Source organism: Crinia signifera, chromosome 4 (assembly GCF_055691185.1).
Source record: "Crinia signifera chromosome 4, ASM5569118v1, whole genome shotgun sequence".
NCBI classification, from domain to species: Eukaryota; Metazoa; Chordata; class Amphibia; order Anura; family Myobatrachidae; genus Crinia; species Crinia signifera.
Window position 1 is genome coordinate 145,308,316 of NC_139220.1, and position 25,122 is coordinate 145,333,437.

At 41.7% G+C, this 25,122-nt stretch overlaps 1 protein-coding gene across 3 annotated transcripts in view; it reads left to right on the forward strand.

The window, feature by feature from the left end:
• PRICKLE1 (prickle planar cell polarity protein 1) overlaps positions 1-25,122 on the forward strand; it is a 75,438-nt gene that overhangs the window by 38,792 nt on the left and 11,524 nt on the right. The window contains exon 1 of one of the 3 annotated variants that reach the window (XM_083182675.1): positions 21,772-21,905. The exons of the other annotated variants lie outside the window; for them this stretch is intronic. The gene's annotated coding sequence lies outside the window, so the exon portion shown is untranslated. Of the gene's footprint in view, positions 1-21,771; positions 21,906-25,122 lie in introns of those variants that run through there. 3 annotated transcript variants of the gene reach the window in all.

Sequence of the window (25,122 nt, forward strand, 5' to 3'; positions counted from 1 at the left end):
CCCCCCCCCCCGGCTCTATGTCACTGCCACCTGTGTCCCCCGCAGCGTCTGCACTACTAGCGGCGTGTCCCCCACCCCTACCCGGACGGAGCATGACAGCTCCCTGCTCCGGCTCCCCCTGCCGCCCCCCTCCCTCGCCGGCTTCTCCCGCCCCCCTCCCTCGCCGGCGTCCTCAGAGTCCCCACGGCTGCACATAAGATTTATCTTATGTGCAGCCGGTCCGACGTCCCGACTCTGACCCGATGCGCACGGGACCGCGCATCGGGTCGGACCGGGTGTCAAAACCTGCGATTTGGTCCGATTTCACTGCACGATCCATCTGGATCGGGTGAAATCGGGGCCAAATCGCATAGTGTATGGCGGCCTTTACATCAGAAGTACTAAAGCGCTTTACACACTAAACAGTTAATCTGTTTAGTGTGCATACGCACTGGGTGTTTCTGCCCATCTTGTATGCAGCATTAGGCCGACAGTCAAAATGTTGACATGGGGTTTTTCTCAGTTTTTTTTGAGCCGACATGTGCTGACAGGCAGTATATCATGCCCTACCATCCACTAGGGCATGGTTGGAGAATAAAATAGTGTGCCAAGCGCAGTGAGGCACCGTGCCCAAAGCATAGCGAGCAACGCGAGGGGATACGGTGCACTGAAAACTGTGTCCATGTTGACTGTATCGACATTCGGATAAAAAAACTGAAAAACCATGGGGGAGGGGGGGTGTTCATTGGTTTTGAACCAAATGTCGACATTTCTAACTTAAAAATATGGATTTTCAACAAGTTTTTCTCAGAGCAAATGGATTTTCTGTAATTTTATTGCAGATTTCAGTTTGCGCTGACATTTCAAAGGACACTTTTCACAAGTTGCTGTAAATTTGTGGCTTTTAGCGTGAAAAATACTTTTTCGCATCTAATTAAATCCGGCTTTTGTTGTGTTTTTTTTTTTATTTCATATTTTTAATCTGTGAATTTGGGGCTAGAATTGGTAAAGCAAAAAAAAGTTAATTTGTGTTTGGAACACACCAAGTTGCAATGCAAGGGGAGCAAATGCATTTATATTGATTCAGTGCAGGGTAAATCTAGTCTGCTTCTGTATGTAGCTATACAGTGATTTAAGTTTGCTTTATTGTGCAGACTGTTTTTTATTTTTACACTGCAATTTAGAGTTTACTTTAAACAAGCATTTAACCTTCCTGGCAACAGGCATGTTATCCCCCTGGAAACAAGCATTTAACACCCGTGGCAAGAAGCAGGTTACTTCCCCCAGTGGCAAGGAGCATGTTGCTCCCCCCCCCCCAGTGGCAAGGAGCATGTTACTCCCCCTTGTGTCAAGGAGCAGAATAAAACCCCAGGCAAGGAGCATGTAGGTAAGTGGCACTAATGTATAATGGGCATTATGGCGTGTGGCATAATATGTAGTAGCGGTCAGTTCAGAGTTGAGACTTGTCTGCACAATCCCTGCTCCACACAACTATTAGTGCTTGAGGGGGCACCCAGAAATATCAGTGTATGGGGCCCCAAGATTTCTGTTGCTGGCCCCGCTTGCTGGGGTCACATACTATACATTGTATGCAAAAGGACCACATATGGTGTATCGTAACCGATCCTGATGCCTAGGAAGCTGCCAGGCAGTTCAAGGGGGAATGGTTGCAACTTCTACCCTTGGAGAAGTCGCAATAGTGTTTGGGGGCCTAAACTCTCTCTGCACAATTACATCTTCCCCACCTGCAGTTTGTACACCGTTGTGTGCTTTTTTTTTATTTTTTTGCATTGTTTGCAAACAGAGTAAAGGCTCCCATACACTAACTCGATTTTGGCCGATTTCACCTGTCCCTAACGGAATGGGCCGATTAATCTGTCCAATTCAGGTCAGTGTAATGTCCCGTGCACATCGGACCTGAGTCGGAGGTCGGACCAGCATGCCGATCAGACCTCCTCCTGGCAGAGGGCTGGGTGGGGAACAGTGGTCACATACGATCAGTCACAAGTAAAGGAGCACGTGATGGTTCACATGCGACCCTGCAGCCCAGGAAGGTCCCAGTGGACTCACAGGTGGTTGGCTGCCAGAAATTGCAGTAGTGTACACCCAGCTTAAGGCACGGTATACACTAACTAATGTCTGGATTCCATCATTGGGCTTCCAGTGGTGCTGTAGTTGGGATACTGGCATCGGTATAGTGAATGCCAGCTTCTACCCAGGGTTGCATTTGCCCATCCTTTTTTCTTCCCACTGCACTGCAGGAAGCTCAGTACATAATATAGATTGCATACCTGGCTGCTGATGCTGCTTCTGGGAGAGGCACTTTGTTGGCAACCTTCATTTTGTTTATGGCAGCTGCTGCTTATACCCAGGGGCATGTGATAATCACTCAGTGTTGTCTTGTGTAATGACGTTGCTGATGTTTGCACGGTCTCTCCACCTGTTTCTGTGTGCTTCAGATAAAGTGGCAGAATCTGTTATCATAACATGAGTTGGTGTCATTGATACTACATATATGTACTACTTATATATATTACAGTCCAGTAAGAATAGGGCACTCACCAATCAGCAGTAAATATTTTTTTCTTTTTATTGCTTCATATCACAAAGCACAGGTAAGCTGACATTTCGGACCCCACTGTGCCCTTAATCAGGGCATCTAGATCCCGCAAAAATATATATACATATATAATTTATTCATTCTTGGCTTTTGATTGTTGGAACGTTCCAACAGTTGGAATCCTAGCCTGTTTTTCGCCCAGCTCGACAGTTTCTCGATAGGCGGAGTTCAGTATTCCCACCTGTCTAGTGTCAAAAAGGGGCATGTTGGTGAAAACTGATGTGGATTATCAAGAAATGGCTATGACTGCAGTTTCCGGCAAAACATTTGGGACGCTTTCAAAAGTCTGATCTGTTTTGTCGAAATGCGCCTTCAGTGCTGTAGGAAATGGCAGCATTGAATAGATGGCGTGCGCTATTTCTTCTATCCTAAATGGTGCCCAACATTGAATACCCCCCATTACTACTGTGTGGTGTAATATGAAAAATGGACACTACTGTGTGGCTGTATGTTAATTGGTATTGCTTTGGCCAGTCCCCTTTATATTTTAGTGGGCATCATCCCTTTTTCCAAATATGGGGGGGACCAATTCTTTATGGTGCTGCAGGCACCAAAATGCATAGGTACAGCACTGTGTGCTTTTTTTTTTTTTTTTTTAAGAAGCTTGTATTAAACTATGACATTTTTTCTATGTACTAAAAGCTAAACCTGAAATGCTTATTTTTACTTTCTTAAATGTTGTCAAGAAAGAAATATATAGGATTACTCTTTTAAGCATGTTCTGGGATGCTTAAAACCATTTGCAAATTATGTGCTGAAATAATTTTTTTTTCTGCTTTTATTACATTTTTGTATTTTGGCAGCATGTGTAATGCTTTTGTCTGCATCATGTAAAAACAGCAGTTAAAAAATGTTGGTTGTCAGGGAATTAAATATACAAATACAGCTTGCTTTGTTGTGAAATAATAAGGTTGATTATACTTCGGAGACTTTAATTTTTATTTGTGGCTACCATACATAAGGCACTCTGAAACCCCTAACAAACCTCGTATTGATTTGGTCATGCTGGTGTGATATTACATAGTGAACCACCTTTTAGCATAGGATTGAAAAACAATAGCTCCATAGACTCTTGAGTAAACCAGAGCCAGCCTCTCATTTAATAAAAAGATTAATAGGTCTATTTCCATCTCTCGAAGTTCCACCTTTTGGCCTCTACCATAATCTAACATTTATAAATGTTGGTATTTGATTTATGGATTCCACTGTGCAGTGTGTGAATTTCATGACCTAATATTTGTTTAATAAACTGTAACCAGTTATTTACTGAGCTCACCATGTATTATATCAATTTCATCAAGAAGTGTATGCCTTTTTATTAGATGATGTATGCATTTCAATTTGCTAAAACTTGTATTCACAGCTTGGATGAATTATATCGCCAGTCTCTCCTAGCTCAGAGGTTCATTGGGTTTTGAAGCTGCAGTCTTCCAATCTAAACAGTAGAGGGTACTGTGCTGCACACATTCATTGTGGGCAGACCAAATATTTTTCTTTTATCCTAAATTTCTTGTTCTCCTAAAACTTTAACTATGCAAGAGAACATGCAAATGAATTCAGAAAGCAACGTTCAACAAAGCTAATGCTGTGTGCTAAACACCATGTTGCAATAGAACACTTTACATACCCAACATAACTACTAGACCTGATTGTCTAGAGCAGACCTAGACAATGTGAGGATCTCCTGGGGTTTGTAGCTTCACAACACCTCTGGAGACGCATTTTGTCCAGAATTCTATTGGAAACTTCACAGCTTGATCTCACGACTCTATTGCCCAAGAGCAATCTTTTCGGAATGAATCATCAATATATGGGGGATTCTACCTGAAAACCATTGTTAGTGTGTGTAAATGCATATTGTATGTAATATACACAATAAAATAAACTTGATAGAGGTGTTAGAGCAGCAGTGTAAATACATACTAAAAGACTTGCTTTAGAAGCATGGAGCACATTTATTCATTTATTTATTCATTCATTCATATATTTATTTAGTTTCTTATATAGCGCAGAAAATTCAGTTGCCAGAAATACTCATTAGGAAACCGTGCTAAAACAAACTAGGTAGTAAGAACCCGACAGAGGTAGGAGGGCACTGCTTAAAAGCCTACAATCTATAGGGAAAATAGGAGGGATCCCTAAAGGTAGGATTCCATAGCATGGCAGTCCCACCAGATTGAAAGACCGTCCTGATGGGATGCAATTAGATATGACTGCTAATGGAGGTTATGTGGGGGTTCTGGAATATGATAAGCTTGCCTGAAGAGGTGAGTTTTCAGGGAACACTTGAAAGTTTGGATGCTAGAGGATAGTCTAATGTGCTTGGAAGGGAATTTCATAATGTGGGTGCTGCCCGAAGATATATGTTGGTGTAGTCAGGTTAAAGGCCTTGAATGTGAGTAGAAGTATTTCATCTTAAATACAGTAGAATATAGGTAACCAATGGAGAGACTGACAGAGTGGATCAGCAGACATTGAACGTCTAACTAGGAAGATCAGTTTTGCAGCTGCATTTAAAATGAATTGTAGTGGTAAGAGTCTTTTTCTTAGGAAGACCGGTAAGGAGGCTATTGCAATAATCAATGCGTGAGATGATGAGTGCATGGATTAAAGTTTTTGGAGTGTCTTGTGTAAGATATGGACGAATTTTGGTTATGTTTTTAGATGCATGTAACATAATTTAGAGACAGATTGAATGTGAGGAATAAAGGAATGTTCAAGAGTCAAGGATGACACCTAGGCAGCAAGCTTGTGGAGTAGGATTGATTTTGTTTTATTCTCAACAATGGTAGAGAGCGTACATCAGTGCACAGATGATGATGAAAACCGAACGAACTGATTAGTTTGCCAAGAGAGGAGGTATAGGTAAGACTGAGCCCTGGGGTACTCCAACTGACAGGTAGGGAAGAGGAGGTAGAATCAGAGAAGTGAACCCTGAAAGAGCAGTTAGATAGGATGAGAACCAAGAAAGGGCTGTATTCTGAAGACCCAGGGAGTGTAGTGTTTTTATGAGAAGAAAGTGGTCAACCATGTCGAAGGCAGCCGAGAGATCTAGAAGAATAAGAAGTGAGAAATGGCCTTTAGATTTAGCAGTGGCCAGATCATTTACTACTTTGAAAATGTGGGCAGAATGGGAAGACCTAAAGGTGGATTTGTTTATTTCAAAATCTCATGTTATTTAACCAAATGAATTGTGGCATGTGTGTGGTTTGATGGACAGCAGCGGATGCAGTTCCTAGCTTATGCTGTACAGTTCCAACCGGCCTCCAGTGCTGGAGCCAGTGTGTGGTCCACCATACGGCGGTGTTCCCGAAAGGGCTCCCTCCAAACGGGCGACATAGTCAGGAACTCATTGTGCTGTTTGGATAAGAACTAACACTTGGCCAGGACTGTCTGTTATAATGGAGTCTGCCTGTTCCTAAATAAAGCAGGATCATCAATGGTAATTATCCCTATTGAGCTCTCCACTATATGCACATATATCACATTTTTAAATCTAATATATAAAGGGTGTGGAAGAATTCGAATAAGGAACTCTATTCCTAAGATTACCACAACATTTCTTCTTAGTAAAAAGCATGGCACTCCTATTAATTTAGGTAATAAACAGAATGTAACTGTGATGCGCGATATCCCATATTGAAATGAATACATTTTTGGATGTGTATTTTGAATACAAATATATTAAAATTTTCATTGGGTTAATACATTTTTTATATATATTTTTTTAGTCTAATTGGTTTTGCGCTCTCTTTGTAAATTCTAACTTGTTACATTTAAGGCTTCCTCCCCACTCCCCCCTTTTTTTTCCGCAGCTGATTTGGAGTTGCATTGTAGTTTTTTCTGCCTCATTTGGCAGCTTTGTGCATCCTGAAGAAAGCATGTGTTTTTAATAGAGCTAATGTAAACAGATCAAGTATGAGTACATGAGTGCACTGTTTAATGTTGCCATAAAACTAGTAATACACAACTCTGGATTACCAGATTTCCAAAGTTTTAGTGCTAACACCGCTAAATTGCTGTTCCAGTGAAGTCTGGGGCACTGTATTATCACTGCAATGCAATTCAGGCTTTGTTATGCGATTTCAGCGATAAATTGCATGTGCTTGACAAGAGGTGCGAAGAAATGTGCGTTCCTGTGTGCATATCATCGCACCTACTAGGTCACCCCTGCAGCAGGAGAAATCAGACACCAGATACTCATGAACACATTGCACTGTGTCCTTCACCCTGCAATACATCACAGGGCTGGCTTCCTCTCCCTACTTTCTCTTTCCACCCGTGGCAGCAGCTACAGCCTTAGATGGGAGAAGATGTGTAATAGGCATTACCATGTGTGGTATAATGGGCATTCGTGTGCGTAATCCTGGTGCAGTGAGCCTAAGGGACTCTTCCTGGCGCAGTGTGTCTCAAACTCTAGCTGGTGCAATGTGTGGAAGCGGCACTATTGTGTGGTGTGATGTGAATATAGGACAGTACTGTGTGGTGTAATGTGAATTGGCACGCCCCTTTCCCACAAATCCATGCCCTAAATTTATGCTGCATGCCTCTTGTGCGCACTGTCCCTTTCTTTACTCTGTGGGTGGGGGAGTGGGCACCAAAATGTCTAGTTACAGCACTGCTGCTACTGGACACACATGTATAAGAGCTACTACTGCTACTACTATAGGCGTTATACACCCCTTTTTTTTCAGCATGTGTCTAGTGTCATGAGTGCATCCATCACAGCCCACCTTCCCAGCTGCCTGCCATTGATGGACACTATCACCAGCCATTCGCGGATGCCTCTTGTGTGCAATATTTTTCTTTACAAATTATGAAATTTTAGAGTTTTTTTGAATGGTTCCCGCACAGGATTTTGGCGGATATAATTTCAAAGATATCCAAATCCTAAATAAATAACCTGAATTATTTATCAGTGTTAAATTAGAGAGGGTTGGAGGTGCTGCCCTGAGTCAGAAATAGCATATATCACACATGTAGATATAAATTATGAACTTTGGAACTGGGACCACAAATTACCAACTTTCTTGTTTCGCCTATGAGGGTAGCTACTAGCTTCTTCTACATAGCTGTAAATAGCCCTATTTAGGCCAGCCCCCCTTGCCCCCTGTACTACAGCCTTTCAGAGATATTGTATGGTACAAGTTTATGCAGTAAGATAAGTTGCATGCCGTTTGTCATGGGTTAATAAATGTCATGCAATATATTTTATGTGACTTAAGTACAAAATCTGACATGCAGGACTCCCGGGAAGCTGCCGGGAAAATCTGATGCAATTTGAAGCCTCAATTGCCCTAATGTATGGCCACCTTGTTTTTCATGTTGGTGATCTCCTCCAGTTTTGTCAAAGTATTTTTTTTACATTTAAGCAGTCCCTATATGTAGTATTGGTGTTAACTACTTTAATATAATTTGGTTTAATCCAATTAAACAGAATACCACATTTTCAAAGAATTCCCATTTTAATGAGCATATTGTTACAATTTTAGTTTACATGCTTTTATAAATTTTATTTTTACAAAGCACTGTAAAACTTCCAAATGGGTAGCTTTTTATTAGGTAATTAAGCCTGTAAATATTTCCTGTGGTACATTACATTACGAATAAAAGCAGAGGCAAGTACCTTCCTTTTGAAGAGTTAGATCTGTTAAGTTTTACTAGACTATTCTTTTGGTACCATTTTGGTAAATGTTTCCATGTGCATTTCACCTTTTTGGATGTCTTGTAGCTCCAAAAAGCTTATCTATATCTGATAAATTAGTCCATTAAATTTGTATTTCTTCATGACCTAATCATGTGGGCAGAACAATGAAGATTTTTAGCATATTTATTACCAGTGGTTTTGTATTTTGTTGTTTTAAAAGCAGATTTTGTATAAATAAACCTGCATTTTAGTGTCACAGTAATAAAGTGAGTTAAGCATGAATTGCACATTAAAGAACTGGAAAAACGGAGGATGCGCCTTGCACAATTCCATATTTTGTTTTATGCATTTATTGGCCAGTTTCCCAGATACACCTGCTCCTCACAAAGCATTCACTGTTGTACAGAAAATGTTATTTAAAGCAGGCAGGTGGGTGCCAACAGACTCTGGCCTAAGCTTGAAAAGAGGCTGGAGGGTTATCACTCTCCAATTCATCAAGTGGCCCTTAACTGTCATGTCACAGGCTGTGTTTGAAAAAAGACAGGTAAAGCTGCACATCGTGGCTGCTTTTTAGCACCCACAATGTGTCGGTCCGATTCATAGGTGTGCCAGTGGTGAAGCACGGCTGGCACACACCTATGTGAAGGGACAGGCAGCACGAACGGGAAGCGCTGAGTGAGCGTACACTGGACAGTGGTGGAAGAATTTGAAAATTCAAAAGATAGGCCGGCCGCTGATTACCTGAGAGAGAGAGTGAGCACTCTCACCCAGCGGCCGGCCAATCTTTTGAACTTTCAAATTCTGCCGCCGCTGTCTGCAGTGTCCACTCTCAGCGCTTCCCGGACACTGTGGACTGCCTGCTCCACTGCTACGGATTCGGTATGAAATGGGACAAAATCCCGACATTTAAAATCCCGACAACGTCAAAATACCAACATATAGAATGTACAGGTGAAACAGTCAACATGACTTTGTGTCGACATGTCGCAAGGTCAACATGTGTTTTTTCACTGTTTTTTGACCCGAATGTCAACACGGTGGACATGGACATGGAAGTGAATTGCAGCCCCTCTCTTCGCTGGGGATTATGACCCTGTCGGAATTATGACCCTTTCGGGATTTTGACTGCATCCCACTGCTACACCCACAGGCCCCAGGCTCTTCACACAGCCCGAACTCCATGCTGCCCAGGTATTTTTATTTTTTTTAATGGCAAAGCAAGTGCCAAATCGTAGTGAGCTCTCCCGGGCAGCTGACGGGGGAGTTCAGGGGAATTTAGATCCGACTTGTCCTTTGGACAAGTCGGACCTAATGTATAAGAGCTGATGAATGACTTATCACTCTCTCCATTTTATCACTTTTCAAGGCTTAGTACATCTTGCCCAATATGTATAAAACTTTGGATTGGGAAATTCTAAATATTCATGTTATATAATGACAAAATATTAGAATGCTTTTTAATATTGGGTTTAATGAAGCAGGTGGGCAGGCAGGAGTGTGAGCAGTGCTTCAAGAGATTTCCATGCTCCATGCATGACCATATTACATTGGGTTTAGAATTTTATCCAAACTCCATAATAACCGGTTAACAGTAGTTCATCTGTAAATAGCAGACCTATTGGGCTACCAGCAGCTGACTTAATGTGGACAGAGACTGACAAGTCTGTCATACTACTGTACTCAGCTGTTAGATGACCTACAACGCCACCTTGTCACTGAATAACAAGGTGAAGTTTCACTGACCTACTGTAATCGACCTAGACCCTGGAACACTGGAAAAGCAGCCTTCTGTGATAAATCCTTGTACTTTCATACTGAACAAAAATGTCTAGTTCATGGTTTCCATCTGGCCTCTGCAGGACGTTAGAATTTGCTGTGTGGTTTTCTTTTTTGTTGTTGCCAATCGGGTGAATCCCTTTTATTCAGCAGAGAACACTCCCAGTAAAGTGACACTGGGAATGGTTCCAGAATTGAACATTGGATTTAGCTGATTGTGTTAACGAAGATCCTTCAGCATGAAATACATTATTATGAGCAGACTTCTACCCCCAAATATTCACAACGATGTGTAACACACTAGCCTAGTCCAATATCTAGACGACCTGCTGGACCTCTGATATAATTATCAATGTTGGAGGTTCCGTGGGTGGATGATATTGTGTATACACACTGAACGGTATAATTAATGATGTTGTTCAGTGACGTCACCGGGACCCTGCATATTCAGCAGACAACGATGCTGAATATACTATTGTGAAAGGGCCTTTCTGGGCGATTCTCATAAAAATGAAAAAAAAAAAAACACGCCTAGTGTGTAAAGGCCCCCATACACTATGCGATTTGGACACGATTTCACCCGATTCGGATGAATCGGGCCGTGAAATCGTCCCAAATCACACTTGCAGACACCCCCTCCGATCTGATGCGCGGTCCTGTGCGCATAGGATAGGGGTTGGGAGGTCGGACGGGCTGCACATAAGATTTGCTAAATCTTATGTGCAACCCAGACCCGGAGCCGTGCGGTCGATTACAGCGGGCGGGGGATGCCGGCTAATAGAGAGCCGAGCAGGGGGAGGCTGCATAGCGAGCTGGGCAGGAGGAGGCTGTTGTGGTGGGGTGACAGCGGGAGCAGGGCGCCGGGCAGGGAGGATGAAGCTGGCTGCTGGGCAGCGGCGCGAGCCGGGAGGATTCGGAACAGATAACTTGGAAAAAAAAAAAGCCCATACAGATGACTAGCAAGGCATTGATTGCCTGAGACCTCTCTCAGCCAATCAATGGCTTGCTAGTCATCTGTATGGGCTTTTTTTATTCTCTTTTCCTCCCCGGGCAGGCTCCCAGCAGCCAGCTTCATCCTGCCCGGCGCCCTGCTCCCGCTGTCACCCCACCACAACAGCCTCCTCCTGCCCGGCTCGCTATGCAGCCTCTCTCTGCTCGGCTCTCTATTAGCCGGCATCCCCCGCCCGCTGATGTCCCCCGCATGGCTCCCTCCTCCTGCAGCTCCCCGGGGACTGCATATGATAAATCCATGCGATTTATCATATGCAAACCTTGGCACATCAAGTGCCTAATTTCATTCTGCAGCTCCCGGGGAGCTGCAGAATGAAATCAGGTCCGACTTGTCCCTAGGACAAGTCAGACTAATGTATGGAGGCCTTTAGGCTTTATTTGTGTGCAAGATACTCCCAATAGCTCCCTCTCACATTGCAAAGCCAAGTCTGCCCCGGGTTTGCAATCTCTGGTCCGGCACTTTCACACTAAACCCAGGTTGGTTGACCTGGGTTTATGCGGTGCTTTCACACCGCACTTCGACCGGGGTCTATACGTCGCCATCCTGGCAATTACCTGGGTCCGAGTTGCAATGTCAAATAGCTACAAGTGAGCATATTTTACTGCTAGAGTAATGTATACTACCAGTGAGTAGACAAGTTAAAACATGTCTGTCAGTAAAAGGGAAGTGATCTAAGTGAGGGATCTTGTCATGTCTTCATTGTGTGAGGTGTCTAAAGACTGGGCTATTGTTATGCTACTTGTAGGTGACAGTTTATTTTACAAATGTAAAGATCAGTAACATGAGCTGATAAACCGTGTAATCCCAGGCACACATCCACCTGCTTTAAATCTAAATCACCCACTCTGCAAATAGGAGAGAAATTCCAGAGCGGACCAATGTGTCATTTTATGTACCGATTTCACATCTTACTGCAATACCATACAATGCATCCTCCTCTGTGGGTCTTTTGTACAAAGGTGCTACTTCCAAGGAAGGAAGGAAACCTGGAAGGCAGAAAAGATGCTAATAAGTAGCACTGTCTGCTTCCATGTCATTGCCCAAATAATAGTATATTATGAATTTACCACTTCTTAATAAAAAAATTATTGCTCCGACTAATATTGTGGTCACCTGCTTATTGGATCTTATGGTTTTCAATGTGTGATGAATATAAAATACTGGAACTTACAACCAGATCTATTAGATTTTCACATGTATGTTTTTTTTTCAGATCTGACATACTGATCAATCAGATCACATTAGTTGGACCATTCAGCCGATATCTGGTGTATGTATACATACTACCTACATACACCCAATATCTGCTGATTGGTGCAACAATTGTCTAGGTGTGTATGCAGGAGTGATAAACCGTTTTAAAACACCTCTGCAACCATCTGATACCCCTTTCAGATCGCAAATGCCAGGTCGCACCCAGGATTTGAACACAGGGGGATGGGGCAGCAATGAAGTGACGCTTCTGCCTCCTCCATAGCAGTGAACATGACCTGCGTTACCTGTTTAGACTGCCCAGGCACCCGGCTCTGACCTAGGTAAAGCCCCCCCTTTTAACTCTGGTCGGAATGCCATGTTGTTGAAAGCGGGTTTTTGAAAATGGTGCTTTCACACTGCACAGAGACCCAGGTCGACCCGGCACACCTTTTGGTTGGACCCAGGTTATTTGTTCGGTGTGAAAGGGGGGTAGCCGGACAATGGGTAGACAGCAAAATGGTCTACATCCATTTTGGGGCGACATGGGGATGGTCGACAGTCAAAAGGTCGATTTGTGGGGGTTTTCACGTTTTTCAGAGCCGACATGTGCCGACAGGCGGTATTTAATGCCCTACCATTCCCTAGGGCAGTGGTTCCCAACCCTGGTCCTCAAGTATAAAATAATATTCCCGAAGTGTAGTGAGCCATGCGAGGGGATGCAGTTTTGTCCGTAATTAAGGCAAATACTTTTCTAAAAAAGTAACATTGCTATTTTTGTTTCATTCTAAAATGATTACAGTGCTCTAGTAGAGAAAGGAGAAATATTTCTAGTAGCAACTCCACCTTGAAGTCCCATGGGTTGTTTATAAACAGTCTAGAAAGTGTGCCTGCTGTGCTTTTTTTTGTATTGCAATAGAATTTTAGATTTTTTTTTTGTTTTGTTTTTTTTTTGTTTTGTGCTGTGTTTTTTTTTTTTTTTGGGTACTTGTTTAGTTTCATGGCGGCAGAAATATTGCATGGGATTTGCATACGATTCGATGTGCGATGCGATTTAGTACCTGGTAATAACCCCACTATCCACTATGGCATGGAGTTGATTTTATATAGTATGGAGAGCCCAAAGCGTGGCGAGTGGACGCAGATTACTTTACATGTATTCCGTGGCGAGAGCAGCAAGCCCCGCGAGGGGACACGGAATACATGTAAAGTAATGCTCACTGCACTCGTCACACTATGTAAAATCAACTCCATGCCGTAGTGGATAGTGGAGTTATTAACAGGTACTAAATCGCATCGCACATCGAATCGTATGCAAATCGCATGCAATATTTCTGCCGCCATGAAACTAAACAAGTACCAAAAAAAAAAAAAAACACAGCACAAAACTAAAAAAAAAAAAAAAAATCTAAAATTCTAGTTTTGTGCTGTGTTTTTTTTTTTTTTTTTTTTTTTTTTTTTTGGTACTTGTTTAGTTTCATGGCGGCAGAAATATTGCATGCGATTTGCATACGATTCGATGTGCGATGCGATTTAGTACCTGTTAATAACTCCACTATCCACTACGGCATGGAGTTGATTTTACATAGTGTGACGAGTGCAGCGAGCATTACTTTACATGTATTCCGTGTCCCCTCGCGGGGCTTGCTGCTCTCGCCACGGAATACATGTAAAGTAATCTGCATCCACTCGCCACGCTTTGGGCTCTCCATACTATATAAAATCAACTCCATGCCATAGTGGATAGTGGGGTTATGAACAGGTACTAAATCATATCGCATTGTATGCAATATCTGCCGCCGTGAAACTAAAAAAGTACCTTTTTTTTTTTTTTTTTTTTTTATTAATTTGTAAACGTATAACTTTATCCTGACAAGACCTGGATTAAAGGTTTTAGTCAGATTTGCATAATACAAAGCTAAAAACACCTGTCTATATAGTTCATTTCATGATCTTGTCACCACCTTCTGTGAACAATGCATAAGGTTGGAAATAGCCCTTTGTTTTTCTTTTTGAATGTTTGGGCATAAAACATCCCCTGAGGTACTCTGTGTTTAGATCTTAATGTATAATGTGTTTAGTAAATACTTATCTTCACTTTTAAGCCCTTCTGATTGTTAGGTTGGAGTTATTGTTTTGTGTTGCTTCTTTAGTATATGGTTTGAAAACCATCTTTATTTTGTTATTTTACATTTGAGAAACTGGCTTTGTTTGGGCACAATACTGTACCAGACAAATTATTAGTCAACAGTCACAATGTCTCTATTTTATGTTACCTTGATTCTGAACAGCAATTCTGAGAGGTGTTCTTGGTGTTCATTACAATGACTTGGACGATTGTCTGGTTTGTGGTTGTCTCTGTCTGTCCACATCAAGAACAGTCCTCTATGGTATAGTTTATTCCGGCAACAGTAAAATGAAAGAGTAGAACTGCAAAGCAATTTCCATGTATAACCTATACCTAGTTTTTAAAGGTCTTCATTAAGTAGATGCTTTGTAGTCTCCTTGTGGGGGCATGTTTTATGCGCAACATGACATAAGACATATTTTTGAATGTGACCTCATCAAGAAGAGATATTGTAAACATCAGTTGAAATTTAATGATGCCAAAATCAGAGCTTTGTTTTGAAAATCTACTTTCTTATGAGATTATTGGATTCTCCTTTTTGTGTGTGTGTGTGACCTGAAGAGACCCTGTAGAGATTATGGGGAATGTATATGTCCCTCATAAAGTTATGCAGTATCTTTTCAACCCTGCCTCTGATGCATTCACAATAAACCTGGGTCGTACATTTATACAGAGAGCGACGCGGGTTTAACCCCTGTTTATAACCCAGATCGAAAGGTCAGGTTGCTCTACTCGGGTTATACGGTTTGGTGCTTTCACACCGCACCTCATCCCATGTTGTTACATCAGCAACTTGGGTTATTTTGGCGATGTGGGGTATAAATAATCAATATATTTCCTACAACAGCATCAATGTTAACATGCAAAACCTGTTGTGCTTTATGGTGCAAAAAAATCTGAATTGTGTACTGTGAAACATGAATTCTGGCAAAATTCTAAAAGTTGATCATGAGAGTTGGAGGGTCACTCAAGTGTTCCAGATAAGCCCCAGGTGTGAAGCATTGTTATATGACCTCCTTTTATTTGTGTGGACAGAAAGCCCTGTGTATATTTACCACACAAACTATAAATAATAGCACAAACAAAGAACTCACATTTGTTTATCCTATTATCCTACCCACTTTTTTTTTTTTTTTTTTACAAAATCTATGGACTGCGTAAAACTCTATAGCTGGAAACTATTGTGTAGTTAGAATAAATATTGTAAAAGAAGGGTGAAGTATAGGCCTTTGAGGTCATCCTCTGCTCCCCACCCCCAAGCCCATATTCAGTCCATACTCATGGGTGCGTATCCCAATTTTTGTCATGGGACAATAATAGTTTTATTCCAAGAAAACATGGTTGAAAAATGCATATGCACTCCTATGATATTGAAAGACTGTTGGGACTTTTGTATAGATGTGTACCCAGCTTAAGGGCCAGATTCTCTAAGCTTCAAAAGTGATAAAATGTAGAGTGATAAACAACCAGCCAATCAGCTCCTACCTGCCATGCCACAGACTGTGTTTGAAAAATGTCAGACAGGAGCTGATTGGCTGGCTGTTTATCACTCTCCATTTTATCACTTTTGAAGCTTAAAAAATCTGGCCCGAAAAATTTAATGAATGAGAGACAGAGGATACCGCACACAACTTGTGGTTTTACAATGTTAGAGATTGTTTTATAGTTTGCAGTGATGGGTTCTCTTCAGAGGGAACAAATTTCACTGTCTATATGTATATCAGAATATAGAATTGTTAGAAATGATTGTTAATAGGTAAACTTTAAAAGAAATTATTATAGCAACACAAACACCCAAATGTGAAGAATTAAAGCTGTCCATGCTCAGGCCTGGCATTTGCTTGGGTGACTGAGCATTGAGCAACAGGACTTTGGTAAGCTACATGTGCACTTATATTAAATATTCTCTCTTTGGTGAAGATGTGCGCTTGCCTGAAATCATTTGTCCAGATCGGACAAAAGATTTGAAGGCTAATTTATGCGCACATCTTATGATCGCAGATCTTTCTAGTGTGTGGGCACCTTAACTATGCAGCCCTCTTGAGTGGAGTATCAGGGCTTGTTGATTGTGATTATCTCCTGATCATGTTTTCTAACACAGATTTTAAAATCTATTTACACCAAAAAGATAAAGGACCTTTTCCAATCTTATCAAATTCTGATTGATCTAGACTAAACATTCTATGTACTAAGCCTTAGGGAGAGATAAAGTGGATGGAGATAAAGTGCTAACCAATCTGCTTCCAACTGCTATGGTACAGGCTGTGTTTGAATAAACAACAGTAGCTGGTTGGTTGGCATTTTTTCATTGTCGACATTATCTTGACTTTCCCCAAGGCAAGTACATAGACCTCTGTCTATATTCCTTGCTCAAAATCTTGCAAAGCCATGCTCATTTCCTATAGGCTATGCTTGTCTTGGAAATGAAGAATCAAGTAGTTGACATTGATTGGATTACTTTTTTTGTTTACTTGAAACCGCGCTAATCCTTTATATGCAGTATTTGTAGGAATTACTAGTTGTTGCCCAGTATTACTTCTTCTTTCTTCTGGATTTTACCATGTGTAAACTGGAACGCTTGTCATCTTATACTAAATGGTTCGTATTCTGTTTGAGTATTCGTGGTCTAGTGTAAGATACATAGACCCCTCTAATAAAGCTAAAGTAGGAAATCGTAAAAAAAAAGTGTGTCTTACAAACGTTACATACATGCATTTTTTTTCTAGTGTTTTGTGATAGGGTTTTTTTTTTCGGGCTGAGTTACAGTTTATAAGGCTGAGCACTGTGAATTGCTGGATGCTAGAAACCTCCAGCAGTGTGTTATGGTTTTGTTGACTTATGTCCAGAACAGGCAGTGCGGGGAGTCTGCAGAAGGCATAGCTCTCAATCATTTTCCTTCAAGGCTGGCTATGAAAGTAAACATTCTCTAGATCGCAAATATGGCCGATTTTTGGACATAATGGACCCATTCATTGTAAATGAGAAAAGTCTTATGATAACTGCAGGTGTAAAAAAACTTACGTTCTATGAACCATGATCTATTTAAGATAGGAACATTATTGCATTCCTAATAAATACTTAACTTTATGAATCAGACTGATGGAGATGCACTATCTTGATTGAAACTGAACCAGTTTATATACTACTTGTTACTAGCCCATCAAAATGACGGAACGTCACGACCATAACATTGGTGCTGGTGGCTGTGCGCACCTGAACGGAGCAACATTTTGAATTGCTCTGCCGGGTGCCATCTACTGGCTATTGGCGCACACACAACACTTGAATTCTGCCCATAGAGGAGCAGCGTTAGCCTTTTATTACATGGTATGGTTAAAAGAGAAAAAAACATTCAAACTCATTAGTAATCTTTATTTTCACTGATTCACTATGGGCCTTATTCTGATCGGTGCGGATTTCTCCGCATGCGGTCGTCCCGCTGATGGTGATCGTCTGCGCATGTGCAGAGGTCACTCTGCACATGTGCAGGCGATTTCGCCGCACGTATTCTTGAGACGCCGCACAGGGGGCGTAGAGGGGCGTAAGGGGCTACTTAGCCTCATTACCCTATGCATACGCCCCGCGTTTCATGGGCGTTCCCATGCAAACGCGGGGCGTATGCATGGTAATGAGGCCGTGACGCGTGTGTAGGGGGCGGGCATCTGACATCGCCGGATGTCAGCTGCCCGCCCCCATACATGATTTCACACGGACAAGTGTCCGTGTGGTCTTGTGTGGCGGGACCTGGTGGAGCGTGCGGCCCTGCATTCGATGTTCGGCGACCATCGAATGCAGGGGCTGCTTCCAAGACGGAGGAGGCGTATCCCCGTCCAATTTCATGCGGATCGCCACATATCCGCGTACGGACGGAGGTGGCGATCCATATGGAAGGCGGGGATTCACCTGCACGGTCGTGGCCGCATATTCTGATCGGGCCGCACCGATCAGAATAAGGCCCTATGTGCAGAGCCACTATTTTGTTTATGCCATGTAATGATCTTTTGGAGTGTTGCTACATTGTAATACCAAACTTGCATCAAAATCCAGAATCTGACCTGGTATTTGGAACACTGTTCCAATCCAGATCAGACCCGAGATCTTACCACCTGTACATTTCATGCTGACCCAGGATATTCTCGGGTTGGCACTTTTTAAAAATTCACATGGGAGCAGGGTCTTTCAGACTGGCACTGAAAGACCCAAACTCTGGAAAATCTGCCAATCGGGGTGCCCAGCACTTTGAAAAGCTCTTTCTGGGATGCCCCTATCCTCCGTCTCTGTGCGGTGAATAGATATCGCACTCTGCTTGACATCCAGTCAACTTTACACTGGCAACACTGCTGTCTGCATTGATTACAGACCGCAGCAGAGAATGCATGGTCCCTGTCCCCAAACATCCATGCAGACTGCAGGTTGCAGTATAAAAGGGTTTTTAAGAAAGATCTGTATTCCATTATCAGATGAGAAATGCGATTCTAGCCACCCACTAAGTATACATGCTCAATGGCTGCACTGCAATTGGTTCCCATACATGCCAGCAGTATTTACTATACGGCAAGTGCCAAGTATGAGAAGTAAATCCATGCGATATAAAGCAGGATTCATACACATAGGGGTTGAATAACAATACTTGTTAAAAGTATAAACAAAACCTTGTACTTTGTCCTCACTTTAAGCAGAGCATTTGAAGCTTGTTCTCACCCCCCCCCCCCCCCCCCCGTGCAGGTTTTGTACAATATGCAGCGAACCAGCACCCATTATAATTTGTTACCTGTGTGTGTGTGTGTGTGTGTGTGTGTGTGTGTGTATAAAGGGGCCTACACATGGGGCAATTTCAGGGCTCTATGTGTACGGGCCATAGCTATGCCTGGCACCGCACATCGCTATCGCCCAGCGATTGTAAGATCCAGCATGCTGGATAAATGTAATAATATGACCAGGCAGAGGCAGTGTTCTCACTGGAGAACACAGGCCCTGACAGATCTCTCCGCACACAGCGTTGACGCATTGCTGTGTGCTGAGCCATCTGCAGTACATTGCTCAGATCGCTCAGCAACATCTCCCCGTGTGTAGGCCCCTGAAGTCCAGGTTATAAAAGTGTGTGTGTGTGTGTGCGCGTGTGTATGAATAATTGGTAACCACATGTACACATTAATGTGGTAGGAGATTGTATTTGTGTACAGCTGCTAGCATTATTGTTTCTGCCATCATTGGTGATATGCTAAGTGCACATTGTGACTGGTTACAGAGACGTCGCAGCCAGCTAGATGAGTAGTGCTAGCAGTACAGAGAATGCGCTTATCTTTCCCCACGGACAATAACCTTACGTTTGATATACTTCACCATGTTATCTCATGTAATGCAACAATAGACTAAAACCAGAACATCTGATTTGATCATAAATGTCTCTGCCTGGCAAGCAGATTATGGAGGAAGAAAGAAGATCTTTGTCAACCCAAGAGGAGATTTGTGGGCACTCCTGTATTGCATGTGCTGCCGGGCCTGTACTAGCTCTGCTGTACGAATGGCTGATAGACAGTGGCTAAGTCAACCTATGGTCAAAAGATGGAAACAACCAGTAGGTCAACATGGCTGTGGTCGACACATGAAACTGTCAACATGAGTTTTGGGGGATTTTTCTCAATTAGTTTTTCCATGTGGGGTCTGATTGGAAATGGTACAGTGTGCAGAACGGTAGCGGTAGCAGAGCCCCTAAAATTGACAAGCGAAGCGAACAATTTGAGCAGAAGTGATACACTAATTGGGGGTCTTCTTGCTCGGGTGTCGACATTGACACAAAAAAGGGTGAAAACTCATGTCGACATTGTCTGTTGGCCTTTTGCTTGTGTCTGCTTAGATGATGCTGACCTGCTTTTCCACACTCTGGCTACTAGATTGTAGAAAGATTTGTCAGACTCTGATGCATGAGGCGAATAGGATACAGGATACCCCTTTAATAATCCCCAAAACTTTTTTTTTTTTCTTCCCAGTAAACCTTGTGCTTAGATCACATAGGTCTAATAGTGAATAAGAAACAGTTTTTGCCTCATAAGGAGCACTAAACACCATATATGCCAAGCTTGGATTGGTTCATATGTGTGTTCTCTTGGGGGGCATGGCCAATGCAAATTTGTTGTGTAGATTAAACAGCATTACTGACCTGTAACTGTCATACAGTAGCAGCCTACTAATCACTGTTTACTTTTAACCTGGACTAATACCGCCTTGACCGACTCAACTTCACACTTTATGATTTTAGTATGTGGCTTTTGCTTCTTGAAAATTAGGTTTAATCGTTTTTCTCTTTTATTCCTATCCATCTAAAACGTTTTTAAGTAGAATTCACTGTCTTGTCAATGAAGATAATGAACAGATAAATGGATTTATATGCTAAAGAATTTGTTCACATAATAGTAACTTGTGTGACATGCTATATTACAATCTTGCTAGCCATTTTAAAAAAAATTAAAAAAAATTAAAAAAAATTAAAAATTCATCGACTTTTTAAAATTAACAGTGTTTGAAGGACTTCAGAGGGAAATATCAGTAAACTGTTTATAACTTTGGGTTCTACACATGGCGTGATTTGAGGGCATTTTTCTAGCGATCTTACTAAAATGTTTATAAATTGCCCCTACATCGCTCCTTGTGTAGGGGTGGTAGCGATGCACGGCCCCAAACATCGATATCGTCCGGCAATAAATATCCAGCATGCTGGATAAATCTATAATAGCTGGTCATGGCCAGTGTTCTTGCCGGAGAACACTGGCCCTGACAGATTGTTCAGCACACAGCGCTGACCCATCACTGCATGCTGTGCGATCTTGCTGAAGGTCCTGAGCATTGCTCCGTATGCTTTGCTCCGTATGCTTCAGCATCTCCCCATGTGTAGGCCCCTTCACACACAAAAGCTAATTAATGTTGAGGAAAGAGTACAAAATGATTAGATTTTATTTTTCTGTACTTTATTTTGTCCATAGATTTACATTTATTTAATCCTATTTGTAGCCACACGTGTACAGATAGTTTTGATTTTTGAAGAAAATACCATCGGTAGAAAGATCAGTGCCTCTTATTAGTTGTACATACTGTGCAAGGGGGATTTGTTTCCACATTGTCAGGCAGGAATGTTTTGCTCACATCTATGTCTGTTTATATAAAGAACCTCCTGGTGTGTTTTCAAGAGCAGTCACTGGTAGGTTTTTCTTTTTGCTTTTGATGCACAGAGGAGTGGGCACATTTTATATGTATAGGCTTTAGGTAAAGGAAGTTGGGATTGCTGGTGGCCATCTGACTTCACTGTTGTTGGAATTCTATGTAAGCAAAGGGATGAATGGGGGGCTGGGCTAGTGACAGTATGAGTAAGTAGAGGGGTTGGCTCTTTATAAGTACAGGTAGGGGTCTGGTTTGCAGTGCTTTAGAGAGGATGGAAACAAACTGAGCAGAGTCATACCCTGGAATGTTTATAGCTGCTCAGTGGAACTTCAACAGCAGACTTTGCCTTATTGGATACAGAAAACATCTTTCCAGTGATTGTGTGTTGCCACTAAAGGTGAGAACAAGCTCTAGTTCAAACATGATTTAGATTATTAATCCTTTCTTGTCTGGTTTTTTTTAGATTTTGTACTTTTTTTTTTTTTTTTTTAATACTTCTAAAGCTTTGTTTTACAAAGTTTCTATTATGTAGTTTGATTTTGAAACCGTTAATGAGACATTTAATGTAAGAAATTGTGATAGAAACCACAAATATATGTGGCATTTCCACAGTGTATAGAGCATAGATTTAAACATTCTCATTTGTACTTTGCTATATATAATTATATTACCCGGAGTTCAGTGCAGGTACTTAATCTCCTCAAGGTTTTAAATAAGTGAGGTTAATTGGATGTTGATGCCTTGTCTATGGATCTGTAAGGTAAGAGGGGCCAGGTCTGGCTGAGCTGCTCAGGGTGCCTCTGTTCTAGATGACATACAAGATAGCCCCAAATTTGATCCCCTTTATAGAACAGACGTTGCATTTGTATGTTGCATGTGTACGTTTTGTCATTTAGCCTGTCTGATCTGCAGGTGGTCTGGGTAAGCTTTAAGTTTCAACTTTGAATGACCATGGTTTCCCTTTTCAGCAATGTATTCAGGGAAATGCTTTATTTTGTTGTACATGCCACTGCTTCTGTTTAACCTGGTTGCACAAAAGAAACAGGAACGTTCAGGTCCTTTAGAAAGGTTCTTTTATGCTATCCAATGCAGAATTTAAATATTTAATTTTAAGATGTATGGATTTTAAACTGCTTGCTTTTGTTTTTATAGGCATTACTAGAAAGTAAGAATTTTGTCATCCCTACTATTCCATATCCCTTTAAGCTGTTGAAGGCCCCTCACCCTTCGAAATCAGTTTCAATGTAATATAAAAGACAAAAGTGTTGTTCAGTCCAGCAGGTGACAGTGTGAGATGTAAATATCTGTGTACATTGGAATAGTCATCTAGCTGTTTCCTAAAGGTCAGGAGAGGACAAATCCCAGAAACCAGGGAATGTTGGCTACTGAAGCTTTATTGTTCACTAAACTAACTACTTGTGATGCTTTCAATCAATAAACTGTAGCTCCACCTCCTCCCTACCATAAGAACTCAACATTTATTAGTCTTTTGTGGAAATATAGAGAAGTTTCTCGGTTATTAAAGAACTATCCTTTAGCTGCAAGAGGTCTAAATGTAAATGTACACTAGTTTGCTAGACTTGCCGGTAGCAGAATACCCTGGTGTCTTATTGCTTGTTTGTATGTTTTGTTGTTCTGTTTCATCCTTTTGTTTTGGACATCTGTCTTTTCGCTAATGCTCTGGATAACCACACTAATTTTAATAGGCTAAAATTCCATATACTACCATGGCTGTGGTGTAATCCTAAACATTGTTACTCCCATTCTTGCAGATTTTAATTGAAACACAATGCAATTTCTTGCATCTGGCTAATGGTATGTTGTGGTAATAATTCTAAGCCACACCGGTTGTCTATAGTGGACACATCAATAAATATACACTAGTGTCTCTAAAAACTCTGTGCAATTTGAAATGTCATAAACTCACCTTGCCACCTCTTTGCATGGATAGAAATAAAGTGGGAAGAGAGAAGGTAGCAAAACCAATTGGCTCCTAACTGTCAGTTGCAGACTGTTTGAAATTGATAGTTATGGGCTGATTGGCTGGTAATTTCTCTGTCCACTTTATCTTTCTTTTTATTAACTTTTCTATTACCACCAATCACAAATGCCAGGTCGCACCTGGGATTTGACCACTGGTCCATACCAGGAGTGACCCGGGTTGCTGATGTAAGATGGGGGCGGGGCTGAGTGATAGTGCATCATCATGGGCGAGGGAGTAGACAGTTCTTGGAGCTGATGCTGTCTCCCAAGCGATGCCTCCTCCATAGTGTGGAGTCACCCGGGATTAACCCTTCTTTTAACCCAGGTCAAAATGCTGGGTTGTTGGAATAGTGTCTCAGGTAGTTAAATGGACTGTATATCTGTATTGGGGCAGCACAGATGGTGTAATGGTTAGCATTACTGCCTCACAGCAATGAGGTCATGGGTTCAATTCCCACCATGGCCCTAACTGTATGGAGTTTGCATATTCTCCCTGTGCTTGCGTGGGTTTCCTCCAGGTACTCTGGTTCCCAAACAAAATTAACCCTAGAATAAATTAACCCTAGAATAAGTGTGCATGTACATGTGGTAGGGAATATAGATTGTAAATTCCACTGGGGCAGGGACTGATGTGAATGTTCAAATATTCTCTGTGAAGCGCTGCGGAATATGTGTGCGCTATATAAATAACTTGTAATATATATGTCAAATCTCAAACTTTTTTTTACCGTACAAAGCCATGTGACTTTTGAGCCTGGCTAATACTTTTGCTCATCTCTGATATTTAATAATATATTGGTTAAATGTATAAAAAGTGATCAAAAAATGTATTAAGGGGTGCACACACATGGAGAACTTTTAACAGAAGATTTTGACTAGATAGTCAAAATCTCCTAGAAGGTTAGCCAAAATCTCCCTATTTTTCTCCTGCTTAGTCAATATTGCTTAGCAGAGATTGCTTAGCATAGATTGACTGTGCAGGCAAGGCAATTTTGAGTAGATCATAGACTATCATTCCTAATGCAGCCCACACACGCACCGATCCCGGCGTGCGTTGTGGGCTTAACTAGCACACATAGCATCGCATCGTATGCCTTGTGCATGCGATGCTGTGCTAGAAAAAGCTAGTACAAAAAGTATATGCAGCACATACTTTTTGTACTGTACGATGAGGTGCCGCGGGAGCGCGCACCCCATCGTACAGCATCACACCGCCCGCATCGGTGCGTGTGTGGCCTCCTTTAGACAAAATTACTTTGTCAAAATCTCCAGTGCATCTAGCCAAAATCTCTCCCAAAATTGCTTAGTCAAATTGTCCATTAGCCAAAATCTCTCCGTGTGTACACCCCTTTAGTTCCTATATATGTTTGAGTAAAATAGTACCCATTCCCAGCATTTAATGAGATCCTCCTAATGATTTTTCCTTTTAATTACAAATTGGTAGATAAACCAGTAATGTTGCAAGATATCTGGCATTCATAATATGCAAATCTATATTTCCAAAGCAGCATTTTATATATACATTAAAGTCCCTGCATCAAAATAGTTCTGAGGATTAGTTTTTACAGCTGCTGAGCTGGTTTGTACATGCTCACTGCCACTGACATGGCCAGCAATTTACCACTTCCTTT